General features: G+C 43.1%; 1 protein-coding gene across 2 annotated transcripts in view; it reads right to left on the minus strand.

Moving 5' to 3' along the window:
- The window catches only part of SESTD1 (SEC14 and spectrin domain containing 1), a 112,831-nt gene extending 91,066 nt beyond the window's left edge, over positions 1–21,765 (minus strand). Inside the window, exon 1 of one of the 2 annotated variants that reach the window (XM_069985178.1) lies at positions 21,747–21,765. The gene's annotated coding sequence lies outside the window, so the exon portion shown is untranslated. Of the gene's footprint in view, positions 1–16,470; positions 16,546–21,746 lie in introns of those variants that run through there. The other variant, XM_069985177.1, reaches the window with a different exon arrangement.
- Positions 21,766–24,174: the final 2,409 nt, after the last annotated feature.

Consider the following 24,174-nt stretch of genomic DNA (forward strand, 5'->3'; position numbering starts at 1 on the left):
TAAAAACCTAACAGCGGTATTGCCAAAAAAAAAACTTCATAGTCTCGCTGCCAGCAAACTTCTCCCTACTGCTGTCCAAGGGAACGGCTGCCTGCCAGCTCCACGGCTTTCTGTATTAATGCAGAAGAAAAACTAAAGGCATCAATCACATACCCCTATCACTGTAAGCAAGACTGGGTGATCCTATGTGAATATTTGTAAAGTGCATAAGAGTTGACAGACACCATTTTGGGTGCACCAACGCATTTCAACTGCTATATGCAGACAGCAACCATGCCCTTGCATGGGGGTCATACCTGCAAAATCTGTACAAAGTGTCTAAGTAGTAATTCGTCCATCCTATGTGGATGTGGCTTCCGCAACAAACGAGCGCCCTTCCATTTATCTGCAAAGCTGTGGGCATCTACATAATACAGATACAGTGCTATATACTGTACTGCCAGGCGCCATAAGTCAGAGGCATCCTCCATACAGGTGTGCGGGCCATGGTTGGATAGAGTTGTATAGATACCAATAAGGTGGTCAGATGGATGTAGGTCTCACATATATCTGATGTTGCTAATGCACAACAGGACAGGACAGAGGACTTGGCGCGTTCCTTCCGGAGCATGGACAATATCTTAAATCTTTAATAGGGAACTAAACCGATTTTACGTCCCAATAAAATCCACAACTACTGCAAAATTTATGCAGGTATTTACGTTAATAGGAACTTACGCAGCGCGGCCAAAAAGCGGTTTCGGGAAACAAACAGCGCGCACAATAACGGCCAAGGATGAACAGCTTAAAGGGAATGGATGCTCTTCATCACTATTTAGTGCTGCCACGCCAAGTAGGTCCAAATATCTGCGCGGCTTAATATTCTATATTATATCTTTATAGTGGCTGGGGCTCTGTTATTCTGATACAGAGCTATAAACCCTCTGCAAACACAATTCTTATTGTTTTCAGTGTGATGTGAAAAGCCTTTAAGTTGGGGGCAAGACCAGGTATATACAGATCTGCAGGGTGTTCCTATTCACTGACAAAAATGGTGATGAGGTCACTTATTGTTTTTGTTCTTATTATAAGTAGGAACCATTACTAGAGATGAGCGAACCCGGTTCGGGTTCGAGTCGATCCGAACGTTCGGCATTTGATTAGCGGGGGCTGCTGAACTTGGATAAAGCCCTAAGGTTGTCTGGAAAACATGGATACAGCCAATGACTATATCCATGTTTTCCACATAGCCTTAGAGCTTTGTCCAAGTTCAGCAGCCACCGCTAATCAAATGCTGAAAGTTCGGGTTCGGATCGACTCGAGCATGCTCCAGGTTCGCTCATCTCTAACCATTACCCTTCATTTACTTCCAATAGAAGGCGGTTAATTCCATAGATTTGTAGCTAGCTCAGGAATCAGAATACATAACCAAAGCAGTTACTAAGCTGATTTACTGAGTGGATGACAGTTTAGCAAGAGGGGAGGGGATGCTTGATGACATTTTTGTCTGATAAGATACAAAAATTTTGTCAGATAAGATATATTACAAAGTTTCCTATATTCACTTGTAACATTGATTGATGGAAAATGTGCAGCAACAAAACATTTTTTTCACAGGAACACTAAATGCAAATGTGATCATGTGTCCCATGTATAGGAAAGTGCAGGTATACTGGCCTAGCTTGTGCAAAAGACTCTTGCATGCACTGTTCTATAGATCTGTTTGGCATATGAGCTGGAAGCATTTCCACCGTATACACTGAACCGATACAGGGTCTACCTTTCCACGTATATAATTATCAAGCATTATCTACAGACCTGGAAAACTTCTTCACCTTCTCGTAGAGGGAGCAATGGAGGTCACAGTTTTAAAGAGAACTGGTACTAATGCGGAAAGTGATTCTAAAGCTGGAGATTTACAGTAACCAGAACATTTGTCCTTTAGATTTCCCTGGGGTTCTTCTATTTTACCAGCTGAACCTGGAGAACTATGGTAATGAATGGCTGCCCCAGAGTTCTGCATTGATGCCTGCCAAGCAGCTCATTGGTGGGGCCCAGGAGCGCAGCTCTGCATTAGTACAATCGACTATAAATAATTCTTCTATGGACTTCGCTGAGCTGTTACTTACACAAGACTTCAATATCCTGTGGGCTGCAGAATTAAGAGGCACATACAGCAGCTATATGGTATTTAAGGGGCCCTACATAATGTAAGTAAGGCCCATGTAACAGAGTGCATACAGTATCCCTCCTGAAGAGTTTTCTTCAATAAATATATATACACTAGAGCATTGTTCCCCTGTGCCATTCCTCTGTTACTACTCTTGGAAGTATATAAAGAAATGCTGACAATGTCCATATATCCAGCCAGATCATGTACAGATCTCGAGTCTCACCTGTCAATGGGGTTTAAAGCACCATGTACTGTACATTGCCAAGGTGGCAATCAAAATCTAAATCTTGTACCATAGGTTGGTATATGTGTATGCCTTACAGTGTATTGATTGTATTTATCAAGTGTATCGATAAGCCTTTCCCTATGCCTTTTAATCCCTCCCTGACATACAGATATGTCACATGTGGGGTGGGAAGTATAGAGAACTGAGCAAGCTCTATTCTTGATGGTTGCCATCAGCAGCCGACAAGGAGATCACTCTGGCACTGGTGTTTAACCCTCTACATGCTGCTGTCAATAATGCCAATGGCATATGTGTGTGTGTGTGTGTGTGTGTGGCTTTTATATTGCTCTAAAAGCCAACAAAAATAGAATAAGTAAGGAAGAAGTTATCTAGCCCAAAATGCTACTTATAGCACACATCCACAAAAAAAAAAAAAAAAAAAAAAAAACTAAATAAAACCAATATAAACTACATAAAACTATATAAAATGTGGTACTGTTGTAATCCTGGTAAGGTGTCATTTTTACCAGTCTTTTCTTTTTCTTTTCAGTTTTTAAATGGGGGGGGGCGCAAAATAAAGGATGTTATTAAATAAAACTATTACCCAACACAATGGGGGGAAATTTATCAAACATGGTGTAAAGTAAAACTGGAAACTACAAAACACCTTCACTCCAACAAGGGGTTGTTCGGGCGCAGGTCCAATTTTCTTTTGTCTGGACAGCAGCAGAGAGCACTGTGCAAGACTGGAAAGAATGCACCACTTACTGCAGGACATACAGCAGCTGATAAGTACTGGAAGACCTGACATTTTTTAATAGAAGTAATTTTCTAATCTGTATCACTGTATGACACCAGCTGATTTGAAACAAAAACAAAATTTTTGCTGACGTACCCCTTTATTATTATTTGCGGTGAACTCAGCCCAGACTGCAGGGACTCTTAAAGTGGTATTACACAGGCCGATGGGGGCCCGATAATACCTGTAAACGAGCAGCGATCTGCTAGATCGTCGCTCGTTTACTGGACCTATTACATGATCGTTGTCACCGGCTGATCGTTGTATTTATTATTATGGAGCGATAATCGGCCGAATAGGGCCGATTCGGCTGATTATCGTTCCTTGTAATAGTACCCTTACACCGAATTAGTAGCTAACAAAAGATGAAAGATGTTTCAACATTCCAGTCATAAACCAGGGAGAGCAGGATGAACATAGGCATTAACCAGTTGTGTGGTCCTTTAAAACGGTAACCTATCAATGTATGGACTGGAAACCCTGAAGAGAAGACAGAAAAGGATCGCTTCTACTGGACTTGGTGATCCTGTGACCATCCAATGCCTCTTCTGCACAGAAAAAGTCTTGGCAGATGACAACTGAGACTCATCACCCTATTGTCCATCGATGCATATATATATATATATATATATATATATATATATATATATATATATATATATATGCAATGTGACACCATCCAATCAGTGCTGACCGTATTAGACTGTGCTGGGACACACCCTAATGACCAGGGGGAACAGTAACACCCAGATGTCAATTTGTTCATATATTTCTAAGAGGAAGGGTGGCGCTTTAAGAGAAGGTGCTCCAAATTTTTTATTCCATCAGGAACGCAGGTCTCTACTAAAACCTATATGACTGCAGGACAAGAGCAATTCCCTTTTTTTATTCTTTGCTCACCCGGCAATAAAATAACTGAACCGTGTGTAAATCTTGACCAAGCAGGTTCCTCAATGGTTCTTGGCTCAAAGGTCTTGTTCAACAGGATTTTCCGGGCATGGACATTACTATTGATTGGGTTGTGAAATCAATGTTTGCACAAGAACTGACAATCAGATGAAAAAGGGCCTGTTTTATTACTGACCATGGAAAAAGCGGTCCTATCTGCAGGCATCATGTTACAGAGCATTATATACCCGTAGGTCTGTGGGAAAAGTCTCAGTATCGCTTGTCAATTATTCACGTAAACCTCTGGTAATTTTGGACTAAATAGTCAAGTGGGTGGTTCTACTCTGTGATTGGCAGCTCTCTGTTTCTCGCTCTGCTGTATTCTTTCACGGTTCCTATTAACAATAAAGAACAGTTTCTGGGGGCTTTATTGGCCAGTCGGAGAGCAGATCTGTGCCCATAATATAATACCAATAAACTGGGCAGCATAATCTGATGATACTCTCACTTTCAGCAGCAAGGACTGTATTTAGCCCATAGCCAAAGAATATTAGAACCGGCGCCCAGGACACAGCATAAGAGGCTTCATCCCAGAGCCAGAACTCTATGAACTCCTTGTTCTCAAGTGACACTTTAAAGGACAAGTTAAAATATCTATTAAACATTAACCTTCAAGTACAACAGGACATTACCTAAACTCTGCAGAACATTACAGCGTCACTGTCGTTTACATTTTTTTGCAGAAATCAATAGTACAGGTGATTTTAAGAAACTTTGTAATTGGGTTTATTAGCCGAAAAATGCATTTTTATCATGAAAAAGCAGTTTGAAGCTTTCCCCCCTGTCTTCATGATTTTCTATGGAGAGGTGGAAGGAGATGAGGCACCAAAACAGGACAACAAAGAGTTATTTTACAGCTACATTACCGGGCTATCTCCTCTTTAGTCAGCATTGACCTCTGAAGGGCTTTCACACAGCTCCTGCTGTGTAATCCTTTGTCCCCTGCTCAGTGCTGGTGACTAATCTCCCTCCCCCCTCCATAGAACAGACAGGGCCAATTACAAATTTTCTTAAAATCGTCTGTACTATTGATTTCTGCAAAAAACAAAACAAAACAAAAACAAAAAAAAACGACAGTGACACATCTGATTGTTAAGTAGATACAGAAAAAGTGAGGCTCGCGGTGCTGTGGGGATCATGTAACTCCCATTAAAGTGTTCCTAAAATTTAAAGGGGTAATTTAGGGTTCGAAAAAAAAAAAAACTACTTTCTTGCAAAAAGAGCATCACCCCTGTCCTCAGGTTGTGCCTGGTATTACAATTCAGCTCCGTTCAAAACCCACACCAAGTACAAGAGAGTGGCTGTGTCTGGAAGAAAGCAGCCATGTTTTTTTTTTAAAGCCTGGATAACCCCTTTAAGACAACTTCAGAAAGGTGAGGAGTTGTGATCAGAGGAGGTCTGCTGGATGGGGGGGGGATACTTCTGCCACATCATAGAGACGAGAAGTTGCTGATCATTGTGGGTGCCCCTAGCTGCTCAGCGTTCATCAGACATTGAATGCTGTTTTTGAACCCATCCCAAGCAGTCCGCAGCCCGCAGTTCACACCAGGCATCCGTCCCTTCCCCATGTTCAGGGCTGATGAAGCAGCACTTACTTAGCAAAGCAATAAAATGATTTATTAGTAAATCCCCTGCGCTGCGCTCTTTTATTCTCACTTAATGTATTGCTTTGTCATCTTGGATCCCTTTTATGCTGGCATCAGTGAAAGCCAACATCAGAGCTGAAACACATAAAAAGCCTTCAGTACTAGAGGTAAAACATAATAAAGCGCACACAATCGATGTTACTGGGCCGCACGTGGCCTTCATCAGCCGCCGCCGCCTTCACATATGGCTTGGGTTTATCTATAGCTTGAATTTTTTTTTTATGCCAAAGACTAGATATAAAACGTATCCCCATAAAGAAGACCCTTGCCCATTATAAGTACAAGCTTAGTACGGCTGGTTCACACACACTATTACTAGTATATATTACTAAGCTGCAATTCAGTGGATTTGTCACTGGATAAACACATTGCAGAATCCTGTACAAACCACTTCAAAAATGATAAGTAACTACAACTCTGTGGCTGCACAGCTTCTCTACGCAAGTCTATGGAGAATGACTACAAGACGGATAGAGCAGTAAAGCAGAATAAAGAAGCACTCAGCTGTGTGCTTCTCTCGCCTCTATACAGCAGTCATTAAAGGGTCGTTTACACAGGCCAATTATTAAGCAAAAAATCCTAAAATCGTTCAGATTTAGGCGATAATCTTCTGGAGTAAACGAGGCAACGGTCAAACAATGAACGGAAATTCATTCGCTGATCGCATCTTTTCAGCTGACCTCAAATTACTATCAATCGTTCTCAAGTCTTTCAGTGTAAACACTCACCATTCACAGTGTATAGATACGATCGCAATTACAATAAATCATTCACATTATAAACGAACGCAAATACCAACGCATGAACGACTTTTTAAAGCGATTATCTTCTCGTCTAAATGCCTAAAAGGAAGAAATCATTGCTTGTCATTCGCTAAATGAGCGCTTAAGCGACTCATCTGTACGTGTAAAAAGACCCTAAAGATCTGAACACAATCAAAACTTTTGACATTGGTTTGTGATGTGTCAAAAGTTTTTCTTTTATATATAATGACAGAAAGAGATTTTTCTGACAGATTATTGAAGCCAAAGCCAAAAACAGACTATAAACAGAGAACAGGTCATAAAGGAACATTTGAGATTTTTCCTCTATCCAAATCCATTTCTGGCTTTGGCTTCAATCATCTGTCAGATATCTGTCTGTGTAAACGCACCATAACACTCGCTCAAAAGTCTACTGGTTTTGTTTGCACCAGGCGGCAGGTTACTTCATCCCCTTACCATTTATTTGGCAAACCATCCATTTTCAAATGGACAGAAAGAAAGTAAACCACTGCCAGACATCACTGGAAGCTTATGTCACTGAGAACAAAAGGATTGGATGTGGTAAAATCTATCTGCCCAAACCTCCTCTATCCCAACATCATGTGACTAATTCCAGTAGGTGGAATATATTTCATGAGATTTTTCAGAAGTAATTTGCAAGTTTATATAATTTTCTAGTATCAGTTGATTTGAAAATAAATAAAATTGGCAGAGTTCCCCTTTAACAGCAATAACATCCCTTCAAACTCTGACATTATTTGATTTAACTAAGAGTTGTCCTTTAAGGTTTGGTCCAGCTGCTCCCACGTGACACAGAGTTGGGAAAGAAAATGCCAAGTGCAAACTTCTTCCGGCTCTTTCTCCTGACGGTTCAGACCCCCGACCAATAAAAACATTTGTTATGTCTGTAGGACATCTCTTTCAATGACAGGCGCTGTACAGAATCTACGTTATCCCAATCTTATTTTCCTACTTAAAGGGGTTGTCCAGCAAAAATCATTTTGTCTTCCCATACTTATCAGCTGCTGTATGTCATGCAGGAAATGTTGTTTTATTTTCAGTCTGACACACTGCTCTCTGCTGACATCTCTGGCCGAGATGTCTGTGTCAGACTGAAAATAAAACAACATTTCCTGCATGACATACAGCAACTGATAAGTATGGAAAGACTTGAGATTTTTTAATAGAGGTAAATTACAAATCTATATAACTTTCTGACACCAGCTGATTTGAAAGAAAAAGATTTTCGCTGGACAACCCCTTTAAAGCATGGGCAGAGGTAATCTCAGGGCAATACACACTGCTCAACCAGCCATATATAAAATCCCACTGATCCCTAAAGTCTACAGAGGTGCGGCCATCACCACCAGGAAGAGACTAAACAGCTTTATAACCGCTGTAAATAGCCATTTACTTCACAGTCTGGGTCAAACTAACAAACATGTAGGGTGGAAATTCTTTAGAAGCCACAAGTCCCATTCAGACATGAATATGACCTTTAATGGCCCGGCAATAAAACCTCTCACAGATATTAACTGAGGAAGTCAGGCACTGGGGGTAGGTCGCTATAAGGGGGAATACACCAACCCCCTACGCCAGTGCTTTCAAGGGTATCAGACTGTTTTAATGAAAGAGCCTGTCCATGGATAAATACTGGTTGGGGGTCCGCCAGCTGGAACCCCCTTTAAATATGATGGACTGGTCGGCACTGGGCGTATTTTCAGCATGCTGTAATGGCTCTACCCTTCCCATAGGTGGCGTTTACCCTACTACAGAGATATACATTGGGGTTTGCCAACCATAGTGGTCCCCATGTAATAGAAGCCTATTCTTCTGTCTGCTTTTATTTTTCACATCCTGTCGTATGGCATGGTGGTCTATGCTTTTCCATAACATACTTGGGTTATACCAAAAAAGATAATCTTTCGGCCAAGTTGGGTGTGGGTTTATAGTGATATCATGCAACTCTGCTTGTGATTTTAATAAATAGGGTCCTATTGCCACCCATAAGTGACTGCAGCCCAGTCACTAAAAAAATCCATTCTGACGACCAATCGCCATGTCTTAAAGGGGTACTCCAGCCATTTTATTTTTCTTCTAAATCAAGTGGTGACAGAGATTTGTAGTTTACTTCTATTTTAAAATCTCCAGTACTTATCAGCTGCTGTATGTCCAGCAGGAAGTAGTATTCTTTCCAGTCTGGAGAGCAGGAGAAGTTTCTAATAGGGATTTGGTCAGTTCCCGTCACATAAAGAGGTGGCAGCAGAGAGCACTGTGTCAGACTGTAAAGAATACATCATTTCCTGCAGGACATACAGCAGCTGACACATAGTGGAAGACTGGAGATTTTTCAATAGAAATAAATTACAAATGTCTGGCACTTTCTGACACTAATTGATTTAAAAGAAAAGAAAATCGCTGAAGTACCCAATAAATGGGTATGTCTAGCATATACGGAAGGCTGATGTCACATGCACAAGGCCTTACCGGGACCCCCTTATAAAAAGTCTGACGATCACAGTATGTACGGTAAGCCCTTGCACCTGTAGGTTGCTGTTGCACTTTTTGCTCTTACCGATCACAGTATGTATGGTAAGCCCTTGCACCTGTAGGTTGCTGTTGCACTTTTTGCTCTTACCAATCACAGTAGTCACGACAGTTCAATCCAGTTAATAAAATGAACGACCACCAGTAACATTTAGAACCCACTGACTATACGGGGAGAGTAATGCTGGGATTACCAAGTACAGACACAAAGCAATACAAGTCCTTCTCAGTATACAATGTGCAGCCGTCTCAGAAGGACACTAAGGCCTAATGCGATTATCCCATTACTGGTGTCTCTCTCCAAACAGAGCCGTAATTTATCTATAATGATAGGGAGGGCAGGAGCTCGGGATGAGCGCTTACTAAATCATAGCCAAAGCTGCAGCCGAGCCCTCGCACCCTCCGTCCTTATGATCACTACAAACAATGGCAAGAATCCACATATTGTGCACAAACATCACTGGGTATCAGATGCCAGATGCTAAATATTAGGAGAGGAAATCAATAGCAGGAACGCAGTGCACGGTGCATGGATACCGAAGAGGAGCGATCCCCCCCCCAGCACAGATGCAATATGGAAACACTGGGAGGGTCGGATGGGAGAAAAATGGATTTAACCTACAAGGGACGTTCATAAAACATTCATTAGAGAATAGGGGACGTGGAAAACACTTATCCTTGGGGCAAAAAGGGAAAAAAAAAAAAGTGGGCGTGATATGGGGGTCAGACGGCAGCAGAGAGGTCTCCAAACACGAATCCATTTTTTAACCATTGAGTGACTGCCCCATAGCTGGCAGAATGAGCTTTACATTATAATGAAGCTTTATAGGCTGTGTGTGAGTATCAGTTACGGTGTTTAGTTTCCTATTGTGCCGCCTTGTAGAGCATGTTGGCACTTTATAAATAGATAAAAGCTGCCCATTAACAAAGAGCCGTAATAAAAAAGGGGGAAAAAAAGCTTTTATTTAATCAGACACAATGAAAAGCTCTAAAAACAGGAAGCATTGCGAGCAGTGAGAAGGGCAGAGAGACAAAGGCTGGAGCAGCTCCGAGGCTTCACACCAGCAAAGGCGGACCAGGACACGTGTGACACGTCTGCTGAGAAGACGACTGGGAAAAGCCATCATATATCATTCCAGGACTAGAACATGTATACAGAAAGATATCCACAACTAATAGTATAAGAAACTACAGGGATTAAGGAGGCTGACTGACAGCTGCATTGCCCAAGATAGGAACTACCTGGCCAGCCACTGGAAGGTCATCAGTAGTGTTGAGCGGAGATGCCGAACTGCTCGGGTTCGGCAACGTTCTCCGTACCCGTACACACAGCATTTGACTCACTGCAATTGTAAAAGTTAGATGCCCATGGTTGTATCCATGTTTTCCAGGGCTTCCTAAGGCAGCATTCAACTTTTGCAGCCACAGGGAACCAAATGCCAAGAGTTCAGGGCTCGGAGAACGTTGCTGAACCCGAATAGTTCAGCATCTCCGCTTAACACAGTTATAGCTTAAGGGTATATTCACACGGGCGGGCTCGCAGCGAGATTCTCGCTGCGAGCCCGGCAGGTCCTGGCAGTTCCCATACACTACATACTTGCTGCGGTCTAAACGACCGCAGCGAGTATGTAATTATACCGCCCTTAACCCCTTCTGCTCCCCCGCTGTGTATATACTTTACCTGTCCTTGCTGCACGGGTCCGGCGTCCTGCTCTCCTGTCCGGCCAATTAGTGTGTTGCCCACTGATTGGCCGGGCGGGAGAGCAGGACGCCGGACCCGTGCAGCAAGGACAGGTAAAGTATGCTTACAGCGGGGGAGCAGAAGGGGTTAAGGGCGGTATAATTACATACTTGCTGCGGTCGTTTAGACCGCAGCAAGTATATCGTGTATGGGAACTGCCAGGACCTGCCGGGCTCGCAGCAAGAATCTCGCTGCGAGCCCGCCCGTGTGAATATACCCTAAATGTAGTTTATAAAATCTTCTGACAATTCAAGGTACGCCGCAGGTTTTTACAAGGTAATTGTATCCATTACAGTGCAATGAAACTCTGCACCAAAACAACAAAGTCCGGAGTCACATAGCGTTGTATGTTCGAAAATCTGTATTTAAAAAAAAAGGGTGCTGCTGTACTCTGCAACTTAATGGCAGCAGTCTCTATTGCACAGGTGCTGCTGCCAATGGATGTTAAGGTTGCCATAGAAACGTCCTGAGCATCTGTGAGTTCTGTGCATGAATCCTATTAAAAAGAATAGATCTTCTGCATGGAACTTTTTATGGCAACCCAAACTTTCACTGGCAGCTGCATCTGTACATGGAGGGAAAAGTTTAGATCTCTGCTTGCTGACTGTGAATGAGAACATTCTAGTTCCAACCAGACTCTAAGACTATCTATAACACTTACAAATGTAGAAAAAGAAAAGAGGGCACTTAAGCACCGTAAGTGCCGTCTCTTCCCTTTCTACGTTACTATCCTGAAGGTACCGGGGGTCGGTTACCTGAGTCGTGCACCCTCAAGTTTGAAGCTTATTGACTGCAAGTCATCACAGTGCCATTCTACCCCTTCATCCGTTTATTATAACACTTACAATATACAGAGCTGAGACACAAAGACAGGTACATATGCCTGCATTTACTGACAGCAAGCAGAGATAGAACTATAATGTTTCATTTTACAGAGACCTAGGCTCAGGGACACATGCAAGCCTATGGAAACAGCACAGGTGTATGGAGATGATGCAGATTATGTCTCCTGGGGGTGGGGTTACCAAGTCAATAGACAGCTAACCCAGCCCCCAGAGAGGAGATCACATGTCCTGTGTCTACAAAGGGAAGGGGAAGCTGAGCGTGGTCTGAGTGGATTTAGACTAGAGGATTTTAGACAACAAGAGTCAATAAGAATGAAGAAAAAACAGGAAAAGGGTGCCAGATAGTTTATACATGTATATGAGACATAGGGTGGTATTGGGAAGGGGGATTATTTTTGTTACCCGGTTAACCCCTTTAAGTCTTCCAGTATTTACTTTCAGTGGCTGTATGTTCTGCAGGAAGTGGTGTATCCTTTCCAGTCTGACACAGTGCTCTCTATTGCTTCCTCTGTCTGTGACAGGTACTGTCCAGAGCAGCAGCAAATCCCCAAAGAAAACCTCTCCTGCTCTCCAGACTGGAAAGACCACATCTCTGCCTGCAGGACATACAGCAGCTGATAAGTGCTGGAGGACTGGAGATTTTAAGTAGAAGTAAATTACAAATATCTGGAACCAGCTGATTTGAAAGAAAATAATTTCTAATACAAGGTTAAAATGCTACCAGGCTATCCTAAATTCCCAATAGAAGCAAACAAGAGTGGCTGCTCCGCCATACTGGCTATAGGGGATAAGTATTACATATGAGTTATACTGGAGGAGATGTGACAAGCCGCCCCACTCTTATACTGGGCACCATATACAGAATACCTTGTTCTGTAACATAAACTGCATTCTAGCCTTCAGTATCATGGAGAATGGTTTTCATTTCCATTGCCGCGCACGGCTCGAGAGGTTGGACTCCATCCAGACAGTAATCAGATGTGAACAACAGAATAAACCAATGGAGTCCGGAATACGATCGGAAAAAAAAAGCCTCTGGAAGCCGAACCTGCCAGACATCTGCTGGGAATCGGATATTTCCTGCCACCCGACAGGTTATTGTACCAGCAATAAAGGCGGCAATTCCATAAGAGAGCTGGGAACCAAAGGGGTGACAACTCCTACAGCATAAGTAGCATCGCTGAGAGAATGGGAACCCCTTATACCCCTGTGTGTGTGAACCACTGTTCTAATTACTTAAAGGGGTTATCCAGCGCTACAAAAACATGGCCACTTTCTTCCAGAGACAGCCCCACTCTTGTCTCCAGCTTGGGCGGGGTTTTGCTGCTCAGTTCCATTGAAGTGAATGGAGCATAATTGCAAACTGCACCTGAACTGGAGACAAGAGTGGTGCTGTCTCTGAAAGAAAGTGGCCATGTTTTTGTAGCGCTGGATAACCCCTTTAATATGGGAGCAATAAAGATACCCAAGGGACTATCTCCGCTATCTCTATCAGTCCCATAGAGTGAATGGTGCAGATTTTGGGCACCCCTTCCCCACGAATTATGGGTCAGTTTACTGAGGAACCGTCCACAGAATACCAGGAGAGAGGTATAGCCAGTGATACATCATCCTCCTGGGACTAAGCGTGACTACTAGGTGGGCAGCCATAGATATGGAGCGGCTATTAACTAGGCCTGATCCCAGGCTATAGGGCTCTCTCCTGGGACTGTATTATACGGAACCTTCTGAGCTGCGCTCTGTACAGCAGTCACACCCCAGCCAAACACTTGTTATTAGAAGTTCCTTCTTATCTCTCTCTATTGACCTTAGTACAATCCTGATGGGTCAACAGCCGGTCAGAGATATTACACCATGGTCACTATTCTGCTTCAACATAAGATCCACAGCAACTCCAGATACCAGCCAGTGCATCACTACCCTCCCCAATAGACACCCCCCACCATTCGGGCATATTATACCCTCTTCATTTGGGCAGGAGAGTGATGGACAAGCATGCCGAGTGATACTCCACTTAGAGCCCTATTACACGGGACGATTATCGTGAGAAAAATCGTTAAATCGTTCGAATTTATACGATAATTGTTCTGTGTAATTGCAGGCAACGATCGAAAAATTGTTGTATGTCGTTGATTTAAATCTGAACCTAAAATTATCGTTAATCGTTCACTGTAATTCCACATTCGTAGGCTCAAGTTCTGCATTTTTTCACTAATCGTTCAGTGTAATTGAACATTGTTCATTGTTTTGCTGGGACCAGAAGGAATAAACGATCATAGTAACGGTCGCAATAACGATCGTAATTAACGACCATCGTTCTGTGTAATATGGGGAACGGTTTCAGGTGAACGATAAACAATCTTGTTTGCGATAGTTTATCGTTAGTCGTTAAAAATTGCTCCATGTAATAGGACCCTTAGGGTCCTATTACAACAAAAGATTATCTGACAGACTTTTTAAGCCAAAGCCAGGAATGGAGTTGAGAAGAGGCAAAATCTCTGTTTATAGTCCATTCCTGGCTTTGGCTCAAAAAAATCTGTCAGATAATCTGTTGGTGTAATAGGACCCTTACTAGGAAGACAATGGTCCCCTACCAGGAAGCCACTTCTCTCCAATCCTGTTGGTAGGAGATAACTTTTGAGGGAATGACCCCTTTACAGAAATTGGGGACCCCCCAAACCCCATCAGTACTAGTTATAGATTATGGAAGCTTTCAAGGCAATTAATTGGAGATACTGACCAGTCAGACGATAACACTATATATAAAGTCACTCTGACCAACATAAACATACCAGCAAAACTGACTGTAACCCCAAGTATAGAAACCAGCTTAAAGGTGAACTATCAGCAGGTTAGATGAATCTAACCTGCCGATAGTTCCCTATTTAACAGGAGACGCCGAGGATAAAGGTAAGTCTCTTACCTCCATCCTCTGCGCCGTTCTTGTGCACTTAGTTGTTTACTCCTCAGTCTGGTAAGACCATTAGGAGCGCTGCCCTGCCCCCATAGAGGTGACCTACTCCCCACCATCCTGCCCCTCCTAATGATAACCAATGGAGTAGTCCGGCCAGGGGCGTCAGGATAGTCGCTATGGTGAATAAATAAAGGACTAAGTGCACAGGCTATCAGCAGGCTAGATTTGTCTAACCTGCTGATAGTTCCTCTTTAAAGGGCTTATCCAGGATTAGAAATGCACAGCTACTTTCTTACAAAAATAGCTCCACCCCTGTCCTCAGGCTGTGTGTGGTATTACAATTCAGCACCATTCACTTCCATGGATCAGAGCTGCAACACTAGACACACACTGGAAACAAGTGTGGCGCTGTTTTTGAAAGAAAGCAGGCATGTTTTTCTACAACCGGAGGCCCCCTTTAAAGGGATTAGCCCCACAAGTTTTTATCTATGCACAAGCAATACTGATGCCCCTTAGGCAGGTTTGGAGTCACTACAGTACAGTAAAGCAGTATCCAGGTCTGAACACAGGTACGGCCATCAACATGTGATCATTGGGTCTCACAGTACCATGGACATCTGGGACACCAGCCGCACGGACCAGCAATGTTTAAACATACAAGAGGCATTCTACTTGTTTCAAGGGGTTATCCAGCGAAAAACTTTTTTTTTTTCAAAATCAGCTGGGTTCAGAAAGTTTTAAAGATTTGTAATTTACTTCTATTTTAAAATCACAAGTCTTCCCATACTTCTTAGCTGCTGTATGTCCTGCAGGAAATATTTTCTTTTCAGTCTGACACAGTGCTCTCTGCTGTCACCTTTGTCCGAGACAGGAACTGTCTAGAGCAGAAGAGGTTTTCTATGGGGATTTGCTCCTGATCTGGACAGTTCCTGTCTCGGACAGAGGTGGCAGCAGAGAGCACTGTGTCAGACTAAAAAGAAAACATTTTCTTCAGGACATACAGCAGCTGATAAGTATGGGAAGACTTGATATTTTTAAATAGAAGTAAATTACAAATCTATATAACTTTCTGAAACCAGTTGATATGAAAGAAAAAGTTTTTCGCTGGACAACCCCTTTAAAAATAGGGTATGTTGAAATATGGTGGATATGCTGCAAATCTAGACTTGACTGCTAACTTTAAAAGCCACAAGAAATGGGTAGCACGTCACGTGTGAACTCACCCCTATGCTGCAGATTTACCCCAAAAAATATCAATAAGCAACTCAAAGCCTGCGCCAGTCTACAACCTGACCGACCCCCAACTGGGAAACACATAAATCTGCAGCATGTGAACACACCCTTAAAGTTCTATTTTGCGGTGACCACACTGGTCCTTACCATCATTGTAACCCATGTACTAACCGGTGACATCTGTATTTATCTGCATTAAAAGTATCAATAATTGTAAGATAACGCACAGTCACGTGATAACCAATAGTGCAGCCCCCATCAGGAGCGCCCCTCATAGCAAACCTATGGAGAACTACAACTCCCAGCATGCCCTGTCAGTCTCCAGGTGTCGGGGCATGATGGGAGTTGTAGTTTTACAATTATACATTGATGTCTATGATGACTGACTGATCCCCGTGATCGCTCATCATCCTCCTCCTCCATCAATCACTGATCAGCAGCCGATCCCACAGATGAATGAGCCTGTACCATAGAGAGGAGAGGGGGATAGAGCTCCATGCCGCACACACGGGAGCAGGCGGATACAATGCTGCCATTGTCAGCTCATCCCATGCCGCATCTGTGCAGCCATCCCTCCCTGCAGCCCCCCCAGCCCGGTGCCCGCCATCCCTCCCCGGCCACCATCACCCGCACTCCCGTCCCCAGCCATATTTACATGAGCTAAGGCAGCGACCGCGGCTCCGGCGGCTCCGGCAGCTACGCTCCACACTTCCTGTTGCGTCCCCTCCCCACTACACTCCAGTGCGCCCCCCTGTCTCCCCAGCCACGCCCACAAAGGGGACGGCAATGAGAGGAGCGAAGCTGCTGATTGGCTGAGACGCATCCACGTGTGAACCTCTCTGCTACTCTAACCCCGCCCCTCAGGGACACTGGGACTACGATTCCTTGGCGACCGCAGACATGGAAACAATGAAAGTGATGCGGCCGGGAGGGAATGAGGGGCGTGTCCCGGGCCGCGGATGTGTGACAGCTCACACTACACACCTCTGCCTGCACAGCTGGGCTGCAGCTGGGAGCCTGACCGCCAAACCCTCATCCCGGGAATGACATGCAGGCAGACCGGCTTACACCATCACACTGGGCTGGTACTCATAAGGATGAATGGTTGTTCTGCTATGTATTCTCTGCTCACACTGAAAGCTAAATGTCCAATGCATGGCGGATACGGAGATGGTGGCTACGGAGAGTCGCGCAGCCTTGTTGATCATGGCAGCCAATCACAGCGCAGCTTTCATTTTACTCACGCAGTTTAAGAAATGAAAGCTGAGCTGTGATTGGTTGCCATGGGCTACAAGGAAAGCTTTACTTTCAGGGTATGTTCACACGTAGCTTATACATTGCAGAATTTAGGGTGAGTAAATCAGGTGGAACCTGATTTACTCAGTGTGAACATACCCTTGTACATTTTAGCTATATATATATATATCAGTCAGACCACTGCTTTTAGAGCAGAGTGGTGGTTGGTAGCCTAGACAACGAGCTGCCAACAATTGGAGGGAAAGAGCAGCATCAGGAGACGGAGGCAAGTTTGCAAAATGAATGTACTGTATTTGCATTTGAATCCTACAAGTTTAGCTATGATAGTTGAGATGAGAATACCCCTTTAATGGCTCTTGCTTGTTTTTAATTTTGAAGTGTACATGAAAAAAAATTAAGGTTTCCAGATATAAAATGGTAGAAAACTAGTATTAGGCTATGTTCACACAACGTGAACAACCGGCCGTTCCGTGACCCCAGCCGGATGATCTTTCCGGCCGCAGAGCTCTGATGCGGGCGCATCAGCGTGTGCCCGCATCAGAGCTTCCCATAGCACACAGTGAAGCAAGCGCCCGATGCCACTCGCTTCATTGTATGAACTGACAAGGTTTCCTATGGCCGCAATTCACTGAATTGCGGCTGCAGAAAACTGACATGTCAGTTTTTTGCGGCGCCGCACGGATCCCGGCCGGAGCATATATGATGTGTCTCTGTCCGGGATCCCATTGAAAATAAGGCATTGTTCCACCCCGCAAAAAGTACGGCCGTTGTTGCCGATGGCATTAGGCTGGGTTCACACACAGTATATTTCAGTCAGTATTGTGGTCCTCATATTCCAACCAAAACCTGGAGTGGATTGAAAACACAGAAAGGCTCTGTTCATACAATGGTGAAATTAAGTGGCTGGCCCCAATATAACAGTAAATAACGGCCATTATTTCAATACTAGAGATGAGCGAACCTCGAGCATGCTTGAGTTGATCCGAACCCCAACTTTCGGCATTTGATTAGCGGTAGCTGCTGAACTTGGATAAAGCCCTAAGGCTATGTGGAAATCATGGATATAGTCATTGGCTGTATCCATGTTTTCCAGACAACCTTAGAGCTTTATCCAACTTCAGCAGCCCCAGCTAATCAAATACCGAATGTTTGGGTTCGGATGGACTTGAACCCGAACCCGGTTCGCTCATCTCTATTCAATACTATGGCCGTTGATTTAAAATAACAGCAAATATTTTCCATTAAATGACGGCCATCCACTCAATTTACACAGTGTGTTAACATAGCCTTCCTGTAATTTTTTTATCCACTCCTGGTTTTGGTTGCAATGTGAGGACCACAATACTGACTGAAATATATGTAGTGTGAACCCAGCCTTTAACTGTTTAAACTAGTAGTAAACTATTGATACAGCTGATATAATTGTAGTCATAAAATTACCTTCTTGAAGGGGTACTCCAGTAGAAACAAAAAATCAAATCAGCTGGTCTCAGGAACCTATACAGATTTGTAAATTATTTCTAATTAAAATATCAAGCCTTCGAGCTTCTGTATGACCTGCAGGAAGCTGTGTATTTTTTCCAGTCCGACACAGTGCTCTCTCCTGCAATCTCTGTCCATGACAGGAACTGTCCAGAGCAGGAGCAAATCCCCATAGAAAACCTTCCCTGCCATGGACAGTTCCAGAGAGCACTGTGTCAGACTGGAAAAAATACACCACCTCCTGCAGGACAAACAGTAGCTGATAAGTACTGGAAAACTCCATATTTTAAATAGAAGTAATGTACAAATTTGTATGACTTTCTGACACCAGTTTATCTGAAAACAATTTCTTTTCACAATCCCTTTAAATGGATTGTATTGTGTGGATTTTATTTAATTTATCAGAGCCTGATACTAAAACATGTTGGGTTTTTTTCATATTTTTTCTGTTCTGATTATAATTATAAAAATTTTTTTGTACATTTTTAGGCTATGTTCACCCAACATATTAATTTCATTAACAATCAGTGAAAAAAACATCAGTTGGTAATGAAATTTATACGTTTGCATTGAATTCAATGAAACAACAGCCATAGTGTATACACACAGTTTACACTACGGCTGTTGTTGAACTGCGGCCGCAGAAGTAAATTTGCCGGCCGTACGTTACATTGTGTTCAATGCTTAATTGGATTGAGGGCACACCCAAAGGTGCAGTGGCAGTGTCGGCCATAAGAGCATGTAATACAGCAGCTGTTGTTTGCCGCTGAATACAGCGACTGTAGTAAACTATGGCCACTGTATTATATTGTGTGAACATGGCCCAAAGGGGGAGGCCATCTTGCATTAGCTGATTTTGAGATCATTTGGGGACATGCTTTATGGCAAGCCCCATGGATATAGGCACGATAAACATCTTCAGATCTCCTTCTTTGTACAGGACACTTTTATAAGCATGCTCTGTGACCTATGCTCTGGGCAGAGGTCATTCAACAGTGTAAGGGAGGCCATAGACTTTAAAGCGACTCTGTACCCACAGTCTGACCCCCCCAAACTGCTTGTACCTTCAGATAGCTGCTTTTAATCCAAGATCTGTCCTGGGGTCCGTTCAGCAGGTGATGTAGTTATTGTCCTAAAAAACAACTTTTAAACCTGCAGCCCCATGCCCAACGAGCGTGGCTTAGAATATCTGAGCCCTAACTTTGCACCACCTCTCCGTCCCTCCTCCCCACCCTCTTCATCATTAGGATTGCCACGGGAACATTTTCTCCATGCTGAACATTGCACAGGTGGCTTAACGATCCAGCCGGGCTGACACAGGTGGGAAACAGTAGGCAATCTGCCTGGAGCATTCCTAATGATGAGGAGGGCAGGGAGGAGGGACAGAGAGGGTGTGTCAGCCTAATGCATACACAATCTAGGCCACGCCCATTGGGCACGGGGCTGCAAGCTTAAAGTTGTTTTTTAGGACAATAACTGCATCACCTGCCGAACGGACCCCAGGACAGATCTTGGATTAAAAGCCTCTATCTGAAGGTACAAGCAGTTTGGGGGGTCAGATTGTGGGTACAGAGTCGCTTTAATGGTCTTTGTGCGCCTCCTACAGCTTGCCTTATGTATGCACCATCTTTCCTCTCTTTGCCTATATGTAGCCATTAGGAATGAATGGCATAATCTGAACTGTTCATCCATAATTTGGGTTACATTTTTTTTAAGCATTTTAACAATTCTGCGTTATTTTTTATCCTCAGATCATTCATCATTCTTTTTCTCTTACTTTCTTGCGTCTCAGTGGCTGATCTAGACCTAACCCTCCATTATCTCTCACAGTGGGTTTCTCCACTTGCCAGTCGCTTCACTGTGCCCACACTTACTGGCACCTCAAAAATTTTTTATATATCTGCATACTGCCCCCACCTGGAGACATTATTGTACAGTATCTGTTTGTCACAATACTTTCTGCCATGTCTGTCATGTTATAAAAATTATCTTATAGATATCCTGTCCTGGCATCAGCCTTTGCTGGTGGTGATAGATTGATGAGTCACTTAAAGGGGATATCCTACAAAACGGAAAAAAATAAAGCACAAGAGAAATACACAGCAATATTATATTACTATACATGCAAGAAAAAAACAGCTCTCCAGAGTCATTTTCACCCATGTAGCCTATTTCTTCACCTCTCTGAAGTTCTGAACTTCTGATCCCAGAAAAACAATGAACAATGTGCAATTACACTGAACGGTTAGTGAAAAAATGCGAAACTTGAGCGAACGAACGTGGAATTACAGCGAACGATTAGCGTACGATTAGTGAACGATTAACAATAATTTTAGGTTCAGATCTATATGAACGATCAACAACAAACGAACGATTTTTCAATCGTTGCCTGCAATTACACAAAACGATTATCGTTTAAATTCAAACGATTTAACGATTTTTCACATGATAATCGTCCCCTGTAATAGGGCCCTTAGAAATTCCCTAAATACCTCTGTCTTCCTCCACTAATCTGCATAGAAAGTAGTCCCTCACACATGGCTTGTATTTTCACAAATACTGTTGAAATACACACAATATTTCCTTACTGTAGCTGAAAGTTACAGGTGAGAGAAGAGAAGCCATTCTAGGGAGGGGATGCAAAAATCCACCATTTCTGTTGCACCACGTACCCTTACTTATTGCACGCCGCATTTTCATTTTTCATGACTGACATGTCAGTTTACACAAAAGAGCGGGCGGCTCCGGACGCTTGCTCTATTGTGTGGTGTGGGGAGTTCTGATGCAGGCCTGCACTGATGTGCCCGCATCAGAACTCTGCAGCCCGAAAGATCATCTGGCCAGTACTGCAGTACCGGCCGGGATGATCTTTTCATAGACCGGCCGTTCCGTGACCTGCCTGGGTCACGGAACGGCCGGTCTCTTACTAAGTGTGAACATATTAATTCACAGAACAACCAAGCCAAATTCTGAGCTAACGGCTATATTGTAATACCAAAAAAAAATCACAAAAAATATCAGTTGGGGGTACATAACACTATAAAACCATAACTTTATTATGTCCTATTAAAACCAGCCCCCACAAAACAAAATATCGAACATATATAAACAAAGAGAGCCAATGACTTATAAAAGCTCCTATTCACAGTGGATACTTTTCTAAACAAAATGATGGCTAAAACTTGTTCTTACCAGTCAGTTGTATTCAATGTAGACTCGTAATCCAACTCTTCACAGGGTATATTCACATAACACTATATTAGTGGAAAGAAGGGCACAGTATATAATTACCCTATTTACCCTATCAGGGAGATGTGTGTACTACCCCTGCTCGCTCAGGGTCTATAGAGCACTCGTCCTTAATTAAGGAATAATAAAGTTATGGTTTTATAGTGTTATGTACCCCCAACTGTGATTTTTTTTTTTTTAAGTGCGAACATAGCCTTATCCTGGGTAACATCATCACTTCATGAAACAGCTCATTGCACGTGCATTCCCTGCTCCCCACCCCCATTACGTGGCAGGATACACAGTACTGACCATTAGATGAATACAACAATGGTAACAAAAAATAGTTCTGTCTCTACTTATATAGATCATTCTATATTGGGCATTTCTTAGCGTTTCACATGAGATACAACACTCCCCATATGGGCCCTGTTTGGCTGACCTAGTTGCCTTAACTACATCCTATCCAATATATAGTATAGAGAAGAAATAAAGAATAGCCCCCATTTGTAATCCCATACTTCCGGTTTCCTTTGTGCCCAAATGCCTTTGATACTTGATCTTCTTTTAAACCAGATCAATGGGATGTTACAATGTACTTGTTAAAGTGGAAAAAAACTTCCATTGTGTTATTAAAGATGTTGGCTGTGTCTGCGGCGCTCTGTCAGTGATTTATATGTGCTGAGTTTAGGATAGAGACGAGGAAATAGGCTTCTTTTGACATTGTGCTTTCATTGTAGCGTACTGGCCCGGAAGGTCGCAGCGGTCTTACATTCCCAGCTTATAGAGAGAAGACGTTTCAGATGAAGCTCCGGTGTGATTTCTTTCTCTGTGACCCTTTATGCTGTCCAAGGGCGAATGAGAAGTCCAATCACTGAAATATCGTATCCTTTGAGCTCAAACCAAATAGTAGGCGATCCAGAGTGACTCACAGCTGTTTACATGGGCACAATGTGTGCCTTCACTTTCCCTTCAGGCTGTAATCAATAGTTTTGTTGATATATAAACCTAAAATATTAATATTTATCTTCCAAACAGAACACAAAAGCTTCTGCCCAGACGCTGCGTAATTATGCCGAGACACTCCTTTCATCGGAGGGGTTATGTCTGCGAGATGATTTGTTCAAATATGTTTTTCCGGAATAAATTAATTAGAGGAGACCCGTCCCAAGGTGCTCCGACCTATTATATCTGCCTTGTATGCAGAGCATTATGCAAGCTCCTATTAGTCCTGATGCAACCACTTTCCTGCTCTCTTTATAATATATGCAAGGCCTGGGTGTCAGTAATGAGATGGAGTAGAACCTAAAAAGACAGAACAAAAGTGATGAAGGGGGTTATCCCAGGGGTCATTCTATAGCAAAAGTAACATTAAAAACAAATAAACAAAAAATTGTTTTTTTTCATCAGTAGCGTTGAGTTGTCTTGCTGAACTGTTTGACATTTGACTTGCGGAGTCTGGAGTTGAATGTCGCCCTAGGGAGTCCTAGAAAACATGGATACAGCCATAGGCATCTTCACATTTTGTAAGAACAGTGGCCATTGTTTGACATGGCCATGTCAAACAACGGCCGCTGTCTTACATGTTCACCTGGCCGATACCGCAGTATCGGCCGGATGAACATCATTTGATTTTAATTTTGGTGTGTCCGGCGGCAGTTCACCATAGAAAATAGACCTGTCAATTATTTTCGTAGTGTATACACTACGGCCGTTGTCCTATTCATTTCAACGTGACCGAGCACTGTTAATAAACAACAGCCTACAGTTTGCAACAACGGCCGTTGTTTAACAAACACAGTTATTGAACATGGCCATAGGGTGTATTTGTGTTTTCCTGACAGCGCTAGGACGGCATCCAAACATTGGGAGTCAAATATTTAGTGGCGGGTTTAGAAAAAGTTGCCGAACCCGAAAAGTCCGGCAAGTCTGCTCAATATTATTCATCACCGTTTGCTTCCCTGCATCCCCATTGGCGTTGTAACTAATCTGTACTGCTAGGAGACTCCTCCGAGCAGAATCAGTCTCCTTCACCTACTGGCAGCTGACAAACAATATAGACCCTAGGCTAATCACATACTGTAGGCCAATCTTCTATTGCACCCTGTTTCTGGCAGGATGTAATTGGAGTACAATTATTGCTGATGAGGAGACTTTTGTGGCCATGACACCCATGACCTTGACTTGACTTTGTGGCCATTACCTTGACTTAGCATTTAATAGCCTACTGGGACCACAGCAGTTGAAATAACATAGACAATTGTTGTCAGCTCCTGAGTCTGTGCTGTTTTTCCAACACATGGTTGGAAAGGGGTTAATAGATGCCTGGGCTATTGTACAGAACAAGCAGCTTATCTTTCTTGACAGCTCAGATTCCTCATAGATTGTAAGC

This window comes from Dendropsophus ebraccatus, chromosome 9 (assembly GCF_027789765.1).
Source record: "Dendropsophus ebraccatus isolate aDenEbr1 chromosome 9, aDenEbr1.pat, whole genome shotgun sequence".
NCBI classification, from domain to species: domain Eukaryota; kingdom Metazoa; phylum Chordata; class Amphibia; order Anura; family Hylidae; genus Dendropsophus; species Dendropsophus ebraccatus.